Genomic DNA, 10,105 nt, shown 5'->3' on the forward strand with positions numbered 1-10,105 from the left:
GCATTTGGCGAAAATATGTAGCGTGGTGCGAGGATCGGAGGGTTCCGACGGAGGAATTCCAACTGGGTCGTTTCCTACATTTCCTGCAATCAGGATTATCTATGGGTCTCAAATTGGGATCCATTAAGGTTCAAATTTCGGCCCTGTCAATATTCTTCCAAAAAGAATTGGCCTCTGTCCCTGAGGTCCAGACTTTTGTCAAGGGAGTACTGCATATACAGCCTCCTGTGGTGCCTCCGGTGGCACCGTGGGATCTAAATGTAGTTTTAGATTTCCTCAAATCCCATTGGTTTGAACCATTGAAAAAGGTGGATTTGAAATATCTCACATTGAAAGTGACTATGTTACTAGCCCTGGCCTCTGCCAGGAGAGTATCTGAATTGGCGGCTTTATCTTATAAAAGTCCTTATCTAATCTTCCATTCGGATAGGGCAGAACTGCGGACTCGTCCGCATTTTCTCCCTAAAGTGGTATCAGCATTTCATCTGAACCAACCTATTGTGGTGCCTGCGGCCACTAGCGACTTGGAGGACTCCAAGTTGTTGGACGTTGTCAGAGCCTTAAAAATATACATTGCAAGGACGGCTGGAGTCAGAAAATCTGACTCGCTGTTTATATTGTATGCACCCAACAAGTTGGGCGCACCTGCTTCTAAGCAGTCGATTGCTCGTTGGATTTGTAACACAATTCAACTTGCACATTCTGTGGCAGGCCTGCCACAGCCTAAAACTGTAAAAGCCCACTCCACAAGGAAGGTGGGCTCATCTTGGGCGGCTGCCCGAGGGGTCTCGGCATTACAACTCTGCCGAGCAGCTACGTGGTCGGGGGAGAACACGTTTGTAAAATTTTACAAATTTGATACCCTGGCAAAGGAGGACCTGGAGTTCTCTCATTCGGTGCTGCAGAGTCATCCGCACTCTCCCGCCCGTTTGGGAGCTTTGGTATAATCCCCATGGTCCTTTCAGGAACCCCAGCATCCACTTAGGACGATAGAGAAAATAAGAATTTACTTACCGATAATTCTATTTCTCGGAGTCCGTAGTGGATGCTGGGCGCCCATCCCAAGTGCGGATTATCTGCAATACTTGTACATAGTTATTGTTAACTAATTCGGGTTATTGTTAAGGAGCCATCTTTAAGAGGCCCTTTCTGTTGTCATACTGTTAACTGGGTTTAGATCACAAGTTGTACGGTGTGATTGGTGTGGCTGGTATGAGTCTTACCCGGGATTCAAAATGCCTCCCTTATTGTGTATGCTCGTCCGGGCACAGTACCTAACTGGAGTCTGGAGGAGGGTCATAGGGGGAGGAGCCAGTGCACACCACCTGACCTAGTAAAGCTTTACTTTTTTGTGCCCTGTCTCCTGCGGAGCCGCTATTCCCCATGGTCCTTTCAGGAACCCCAGCATCCACTACGGACTCCGAGAAATAGAATTATCGGTAAGTAAATTCTTATTATAATTTATATTCTTAGTATTAGCGTGGACAATATTGCACTGTGATTAATATTTACCATTCCTGATGACACAGGAACCATGGAAATGCCCAATTAAGGTGTCATATAGCAACCATCAATAACTAACCAGATACTTGCCATCATAGCTAACCTGCAGATAAAGACAAATAAACGCTAGTCGCTAATTGGTTGCATGGGTTCAGTGCACATTTTTAAACTAAAGGTCTGATTCTGACTGTACAGTACTGCAGAGTGGCAGGGATGCGGCTATGTAATACCATACACATAAAATGCACATGCAGCAGGAGATAGACGCCTCCTACACGCATCTGCAAGATCGAGTGCTGCATCTGAGAACGCACACTTGGATCACCGTAGCTACTCGCGATGTTAGCAGACTTTGGTCAGTCTATCATGAAGATTACCCAGCCAGGTCCAGGAAGTCTGCATCCAATGACACAGACCCTGGGCCCGGCGTGCCTACAAAATGGTAGCAACATCCCCCAGTTTTGAAGAATGGTGCTGGTAGTCTGCCCTTGCTCTGTCCCCCAAATGCTGAAGCATGTCACTCATGCTGAGCCTAAGAGGGGGCTGCGAGCGAGATAAGACCCATTCTGCACATGCATAGAAGGTGTCTTATGCCTGCGAAGACCCACAAACATTGGATTTGTACGTAAACCATTGGGCCTTAAATGCAGTGTTAATGATAATAAATGAGCCCTACTGGCCATGCAATGCATGATGGGACAGGTAGTTCTTCGAGTGACAGCACTATACAGAAAACATTGAAGAATGCAAGTTTACATAATATACATGCCTCCCAGTCCTAGATTGCACAAATTAAATAATGTAACCATATTTCTGTACATGGTATTAATATTTTGCAAGAGTGAGGGTGACATATAAAAATAGCACACAGGTAAGTAGTACATAAATGGCTTCAGTGATGTCTCAAACTGGAAATCGATGTAACATTGCATTACTGTTGATATAATATTAAGGTGGTCCAGGTGTCTATGGGTAACTAGCAGAAACGGAAACTGAAAGTGGTAGAATTAAAAAAAAAAAGAAAAGAAGAAAAAAAAAGAGGTAGCTGCTTTCAGTAACTTTTTATGTAGATTTTCAGGTGCTGATTCCGTAACATACCAGCCTGTTTATTGGCTGGCTCAGTTCATTTTCCTCACTGCGTATGTCCATACGCTACTTTGAGTAACTACGGGTGATACAGATTTATATGTTTCTCCATTTGCAGCTGAGTGGCTGCAGCTGTGCATTTGCGTGTAGGCTTAGTGTTCTGCGGATGTGACGTGGGCATATAGGCGAAATTGCAGACTATTCACAGGTGAGTATAGAGATCTGTCTGATTTTAGATGGATCTCTTACACCAGGTATAGGGCTAGCCTGCAGTGAATGCTCACTGGCACTGATAACCGCTACTAAGTGGATCAATAGGGGTGGTATGGCCACATAAATGTGCCAACTCTGAATATATATCCAAAGATCCAAATACATGTCCAATCACAGAATGCCGCCACATCTGCAGCCGACTTCTGTGAGATTAGTAATTAGGTTTTCACTGCCCCTGTAAATGAAAGAACAGATATTTGCAATACCACAAGATCCCATGCATGCTGTAGGTCTCAAGCATGAATGGCTTGTGTGCGTAACATTATCACTTAACTTTTCTTTGAAGTCCCTCAACAAAACTTGCTCTGAAAGAAGTATGTCTTGAAGCTAAAGACTAGGTTTCATGTATTTATGTACATGAAACATACATGAAACATATACTATTCCATGTATAGAAATGTATGACTGCTACAAAAGACATAACATCTCATGTGACCAGATTGTTAGTCTGACTTCATATGTCATTTTATATTTGATTCTTAATTAAATATTCATCTTTTTCCTCATTTGCCTGCAATAGCTTTGCTTTCACCAGCAGACCTCGGCTGGAAGGAGGGAAATCAATTCAGCATGACCTACTGCTGCAGTGATTGGCTGTGCACATTCCTGCTTAATATGGAAGTCCAGTAATGCTAATTTTCCAGCACACCTCTATTCAAACCCACCATCCAGTAGCATGAACTGGACATTGAATTTCCAGCACTATTATATGGACTATTGCAAATTTACAGAGGGGGTTATTCAGGTTTGTTAGCAAATTGATTGACAAGCAGAGGCGTTCACAATTTCTGCGGGGTGCCCGCAGAAAATGCGGGCGCATGCGCAGGACGCGTCCTGCGCATGCATTCTCTTTGTAGTTTTTGCTGTTGGATCACGCATTTCGATCCAACCTGAACTAGGCCCTCAGTCCCCAAGGACAACTAACAGTCCATGTTTTTAAAGATATCCATGGTTCAGCACAGATGGTTAAATCGTATTGACTGAGGTACAGAGGCGTCACCGGGTGTGGTGACACTCGGTGCGCGCCCCTGATCTCCTGCCGCGGAAAAAAGGGGTGTGACCTTGTACTTAGGGGGCGTGGCTTCGTGGGGATCCCGGAATCGTCACTCTGGGGGCGTGCCCAGCATCTCCGGGGATGCTGGGCTTCCCCCAGAGCCAGTCTCCGTCCGCTGTCGGCTCCTCTTCTGTGACAGGAGCCGGGTGCTGTAGGAGACTTTCTCACTGCAGCACCTGGTTCCTGTCAGTGCGGAGGAGCTGACATTTGGTGTCACCCTCCTCCAGGCGTCACACCCGAGTGCGGGCCGCACCCTCCGCACCCGCCTTGTGACGCCACTGCTGAGGTACTAATTAAGTCACCGATAGCCATGCAATATCCTGCAAATATTTAATGATAAATAGGGCCCTACTTGTGAATGTGTATTTCCCAAGCAAAATAAATTGTTAAACACAAGTGTAATCCTAAGCGTAGTGTAAACCTGGCACATATGCTACAGGCAAAGAAGTGCACACATCTAGTGATCGATGAAACTTTCCATATACACATTACCCTGCGATTGGGGCCACAACTGTGTCTCACTCAGCTTCCACATTTACAATAGGCACTTGCACAATCAGGCATATCTACTTACCGCCTCTGCAAAAAAAAATAAGAATTTACTCACCGGTAATTCTATTTCTCGTAGTCCGTAGTGGATGCTGGGAACTCCGTAAGGACCATGGGGAATAGACGGGCTCCGCAGGAGACTGGACACTCTAAAGAAAAGATTAGGTACGATCTGGTGTGCACTGGCTCCTCCCTCTATGCCCCTCCTCCAGACCTCAGTTAGGGAAACTGTGCCCGGAAGAGCTGACATTACAAGGAAAGGAAATTTTGAATCCAGGGTAAGACTCATACCAGCCACACCAATCACACCGTACAACTTGTGATACCTTTACCCAGTTAACAGTATGAACAACAACTGAGCCTCACTCAACGGATGGCTCATAACAATAACCCTTAGTTAAGCAATAACTATATACACGTATTGCAGAAAGTCCGCACTTGGGACGGGCGCCCAGCATCCACTACGGACTACGAGAAATAGACTTACCGGTGAGTAAATTCTTATTTTCTCTGACGTCCTAGTGGAAGCTGGGAACTGCGTAAGGACCATGGGGATTATACCAAAGCTCCCAAACAGGCGGGAGAGTGCGGATGACTCTGCAGCACCGAATGAGCAAACACAAGGTCCTCCTCAGCCAGGGTATCAAACTTGTAGAACTTTGCAAATGTGTTTGAACCCGACCAAGTAGCCGCTCGGCAAAGCTGTAAAGCCGAGACCCCTCGGGCAGCCGCCCAAGAAGAGCCCACCTTCCTTGTGGAATGGGCTTTTACTGATTTTGGATGCGGCAATCCAGCCGCAGAATGAGCCTGCTGAATCGTGCTACAGATCCAGCGAGCAATAGTTTGCTTTGAAGCAGGAGCACCCAGCTTGTTGGGGGCATGCAAGATAAACAGCGAGTCAGTCTTCCTGACTCCAGCCGTTCTGGAAACATATATTTTCAAAGCCCTGACTACGTCCAGCAACTTGGAGTCCTCCAAGTCCCGAGTAGCCGCAGGCACCACAATAGGTTGGTTCAAATTAAACGAGGAAACCACCTTTGGGAGAAATTGGGGACGAGTCCTCAATTCTGCCCTGTCCATACGGAAGATCAGATATGGGCTTTTACATGACAAAGCCGCCAATTCCGACACACGCCTAGCCGATGCTAAGGCCAACAGCATGACCACTTTCCACGTGAGATACTTCAGTTCCACGGTCTTAAGTGGCTCAAACCAGTGGGATTTCAGGAAATCCAACACAACGTTAAGATCCCAGGGTGCCACTGGTGGCACAAAAGGGGGCTGAATATGCAGCACTCCCTTAACAAATGTCTGAACCTCAGGCAGTGAAGCCAGTTCTTTTTGAAAGAAAATGGATAGGGCCGAAATCTGGACCTTTATGGATTCCAATTTTAGGCCCATAGTCACCCCTGACTGTAGGAAGTGCAGGAAACGACCCAGTTGGAATTCCTCTGTAGGGGCCTTCCTGGCCTCACACCAAGCAACATATTTTCGCCATATACGGTGATAATGCTTTGCTGTCACGTCTTTCCCAGCCTTTATCAGCGTAGGAATAACTTCATCCGGAATGCCTTTTTCCGCTAGGATCCGGCGTTCAACCGCCATGCCGTCAAACGCAGCCGCGGTAAGTCTTGGAACAGACAGGGCCCTTGTTGCAGCAGGTCCTGTCTGAGAGGCAGAGGCCATGGGTTCTCTGTGCGCATTTCTTGCAGTTCCGGGTACCAAGTCCTTCTTGGCCAGTCCGGAACAATGAGTATTGTTCTTATTCCTCTCTTTCTTACTATTCTCAGTACTTTTGGTATGAGAGGAAGAGGAGGAAACACATATACCGACTGGTACACCCACGGTGTCACTAGGGCGTCCACAGCTATCGCCTGAGGGTCCCTTGACCTGGCGCAATATCTTTTTAGCTTTTTGTTGAGGCGGGACGCCATCATGTCCACCTGTGGCAGTTCCCATCGGTTTGCAATCAGTTGGAAGACTTCCTGATGAAGTCCCCACTCTCCCGGGTGGAGGTCGTGTCTGCTGAGGAAGTCTACTTCCCAGTTGTCCACTCCCGGAATGAACACTGCTGACAGTACTTGCACGTGATTCTCCGCCCATCGAAGAATCTTTGTGGCTTCCGCCATTGCCATCCTGCTTCTTGTGCCGCCCTGGCGGTTTACATGGGCGACCGCCGTGATGTTGTCTGACTGAATCAGCACTGGCCGGTTTCGAAGCAGGGGCTCTGCTTGACTCAGGGCGTTGTAAATGGCCCTTAATTCCAGTATATTTATGTGTAGAGAAGTCTCCAGACTTGACCACAGCCCTTGAAAGTTTCTTCCCTGAGTGACTGCCCCCCATCCTCGGAGGCTTGCATCCGTGGTCACCAGGACCCAGTCCTGTATGCCGAACCTGCGGCCCTCGAGAAGGTGAGCACTCTGCAGCCACCACAGAAGAGACACCCTGGCCCTTGGGGACAGGGTGATCAGCCGATGCATCTGAAGATGCGATCCGGACCACTTGTCCAACAGATCCCACTGAAAGATCCTCGCATGGAACCTGCCGAAGGGAATGGCTTCGTATGAAGCCACCATCTTTCCCAGGACTCGCGTGCAGTGATGCACCGATACCTGTTTTGGTTTCAGGAGGTCCCTGACCAGAGATGCTAATTCCTGGGCCTTCTCCACCGGGAGAAACACCTTCTTCTGTTCTGTGTCCAGAATCATGCCCAGGAAAAGCAGACGCGTCGTAGGAATCAGCTGCGACTTTGGAACATTCAGAATCCAGCCGTGCTGTTGCAACACTTCCTGAGAGAGTGCTACGCTGATCAACAACTGCTCCCTGGACCTCGCCTTTATGAGGAGATCGTCCAAGTACGGGATAATTATAACTCCCTTCTGCCGAAGGAGTATCATCATTTCGGCAATTACCTTGGTAAATATTCTCGGTGCCGTGGACAGGCCAAACGGCAATGTCTGGAACTGGTAATGACAGTCCTGTACCACAAATCTAAAGTACTCCTGGTGAGGTGGGTAAATGGGGACATGCAAGTAAGCATCTTTGATGTCCAGTGACACCATAAAATTCCCCTCTTCCAGGCTTGCAATAACCGTTCTGAGCGATTCCATTTTGAACTTGAATTTCTTTATATAAGTGTTCAAGGACTTTAAATTCAGAATGGGTCTCACCGAACCGTCCGGTTTCGGTACCACAAACATTGTGGAATAGTAACCCCTTCCCTGTTGAAGGAGGGGGACCCTGACAATCACTTGCTGGAGGTATAGCTTGTGAATTGCCACCAGCACTACCTCCCTTTCCATGGGGGAAGCTGGCAAGGCTGATTTGAGGTAACGGCGGGGGGGAGTCGCTTCGAATTCCAGCTTGTATCCCTGAGATACAATTTGTATAGCCCAGAGATCCACCTGTGGGCGAACCCACTGGCTGCTGAAGTTTCGGAGACGCTCCCCCACCGCACCTGGCTCCGCCTGTGGAGCCCAACGTCATGCGGTGGACTTAGTGGAAGCAGGGGAGGACTTTTGTTCCTGGGAACTGGCTGCATGGTGCAGCTTCTTACCTCTACCCCTGCCTCTGGCAAGAAAGGATGCACCCCTGACCCTCTTGCCTTTTTGGGAACGAAAGGACTGCATTTGATAATACGGTGCTTTCTTAGGCTGTGAGGAAACCTGAGGCAAGAAAGTGGACTTTCCAGCTGTCGCTGTAGACACGAGGTCCGACAGACCGTCACCAAACAATTCCTCACCCTTATAAGGCAAAACCTCCATGTGTTTTTTAGAATCAGCATCTCCTGTCCATTGCCGAGTCCATAAGACCCTCCTGGCAGAAATGGACATAGCATTAATTCTAGAGCCCAGCAGGCAAATGTCCCTCTGAGCATCTCGCATATATAAGACGACGTCTTTGATATGGCCCAGGGTTAGCAAAACAGTATCTCTGTCGAGGGAATCTATGTCGTCTAACAGAGTATCTGTCCACGCTGCTACAGCACTACACATCCAGGCTGAAGCAATAGCAGGTCTCAGTAGAGTACCAGAGTGTGTATACATTGACTTCAGGATAGCTTCCTGCTTTCTATCCGCAGGCTCCTTTAGGGCGGCCGTATCCTGAGACGGCAGGGCCACCTTTTTAGATAAGCGTGTCAGCGCCTTGTCCACCCTAGGGGATGTTTCCCAACGTAACCTGTCCGTTGGCGGGAAAGGGTACGCCATCAGTAACCTCTTAGAAATCACTAATTTCTTATCAGGGGAACTCCACGCTTCTTCACACAATTCATTTAATTCATCAGATGGGGGAAAAGTCACTGGATGCTTTTTCTCCCCAAACATATAAACCCTCTTGGTATTAACAGGGTTAATCTCAGAAATGTGTAATACATCTTTCATTGCAATATTCATGTATCGGATGGCCTTGGTCATTTTAGACTGTAAATGTGCCTCATCATCGTCGACACTGGAGTCGGACTCCGTGTCGACATCTGTGTCAACCATCTGAGATAGAGGGCATTTATGAGCCCCTGACAGCTTCTGAGTCGCCTGGGCAGGCGCGGGCTGAGACCCCGGCTGTCCCAAGGCTGCAGCGTCATCAAACCTTTTATGTAAGGAGTTTACATTGTCATTTAAGACCTTCCACATATCCATCCAATCAGGTGTCGGCCCCGACGGGGGCGATACCAAACTTATCTGCCCTTGCTCCGCCTCCACGTAACCTTCCTCATCAAACATGTCGACACAGCCGTACCGACACACCGCACACACACGGAATGCTCAGACTGAGGACAGGACCCCACAAAGTCCTTTGGGGAGACAGAGAGAGAGTATGCCAGCACACACCACAGCGCTATATAACACAGGGATTTTCACTGCTAATAAGTGATATACCCAATAGCTGCTTTTTTTGTATTCTTTGCGCCTAAATTTATGTGCCCCCCCTCTCTTTTTAACCCGTCTTGTACCTGGATACTGCAGGGGAGAGCCTGGGGAGCTGCTTCCAGCGGAGCTGTGAAGAAAAAATGGCGCTGGTGTGCTGAGGAAGAAGGCCCCGCCCCCTCAGGGCTTCTGTCCCGCTTTCAGTGTAAAATTATGGCGGGGTTTTTTTTACATATATACAGTGCTAGACTGTATATATGTATTTTTATGCCAAAGGTACTTCAATTGCAGCCCAGGGCGCCCCCCCCCCCCCAGCACCCTACAGTGACCGGAGTGTGTAAGTGTGCTGGGAGCAATGGCGCACAGCTGCGGTGCTGTGCGCTACCTTAATGAAGACAGGAGTCTTCAGCCGCCGATTTCGTCGTCTTCTAGCTTCTGTTCTTCTGGCTCTGCAAGGGGGACGGCGGCGAGGCTCCGGGAACGGACGATCGAGGACAGGTGCCTGTGTTCGAACCCTCTGGAGCTAATGGTGTCCAGTAGCCTAAGAAGCACAAGCTAGCTGCAAGCAGGTAGGTTTGCTTCTCTCCCCTTAGTCCCACGTAGCAGTGAGTCTGTTGCCAGCAGAAGCTCACTGAAAATAAAAAGCCTAATAAATACTTTCTTTACTAGTAAGCTCAGGAGAGCCCACTAGGAGCACCCAGCTCTGGCCGGGCACAGATTCTAACTGAGGTCTGGAGGAGGGGCATAGAGGGAGGAGCCAGTGCACACCAGATAG

The sequence above is a fragment of the Pseudophryne corroboree genome, chromosome 3 (assembly GCF_028390025.1).
Source record: "Pseudophryne corroboree isolate aPseCor3 chromosome 3, aPseCor3.hap2, whole genome shotgun sequence".
In the NCBI taxonomy this organism is placed as follows: domain Eukaryota; kingdom Metazoa; phylum Chordata; class Amphibia; order Anura; family Myobatrachidae; genus Pseudophryne; species Pseudophryne corroboree.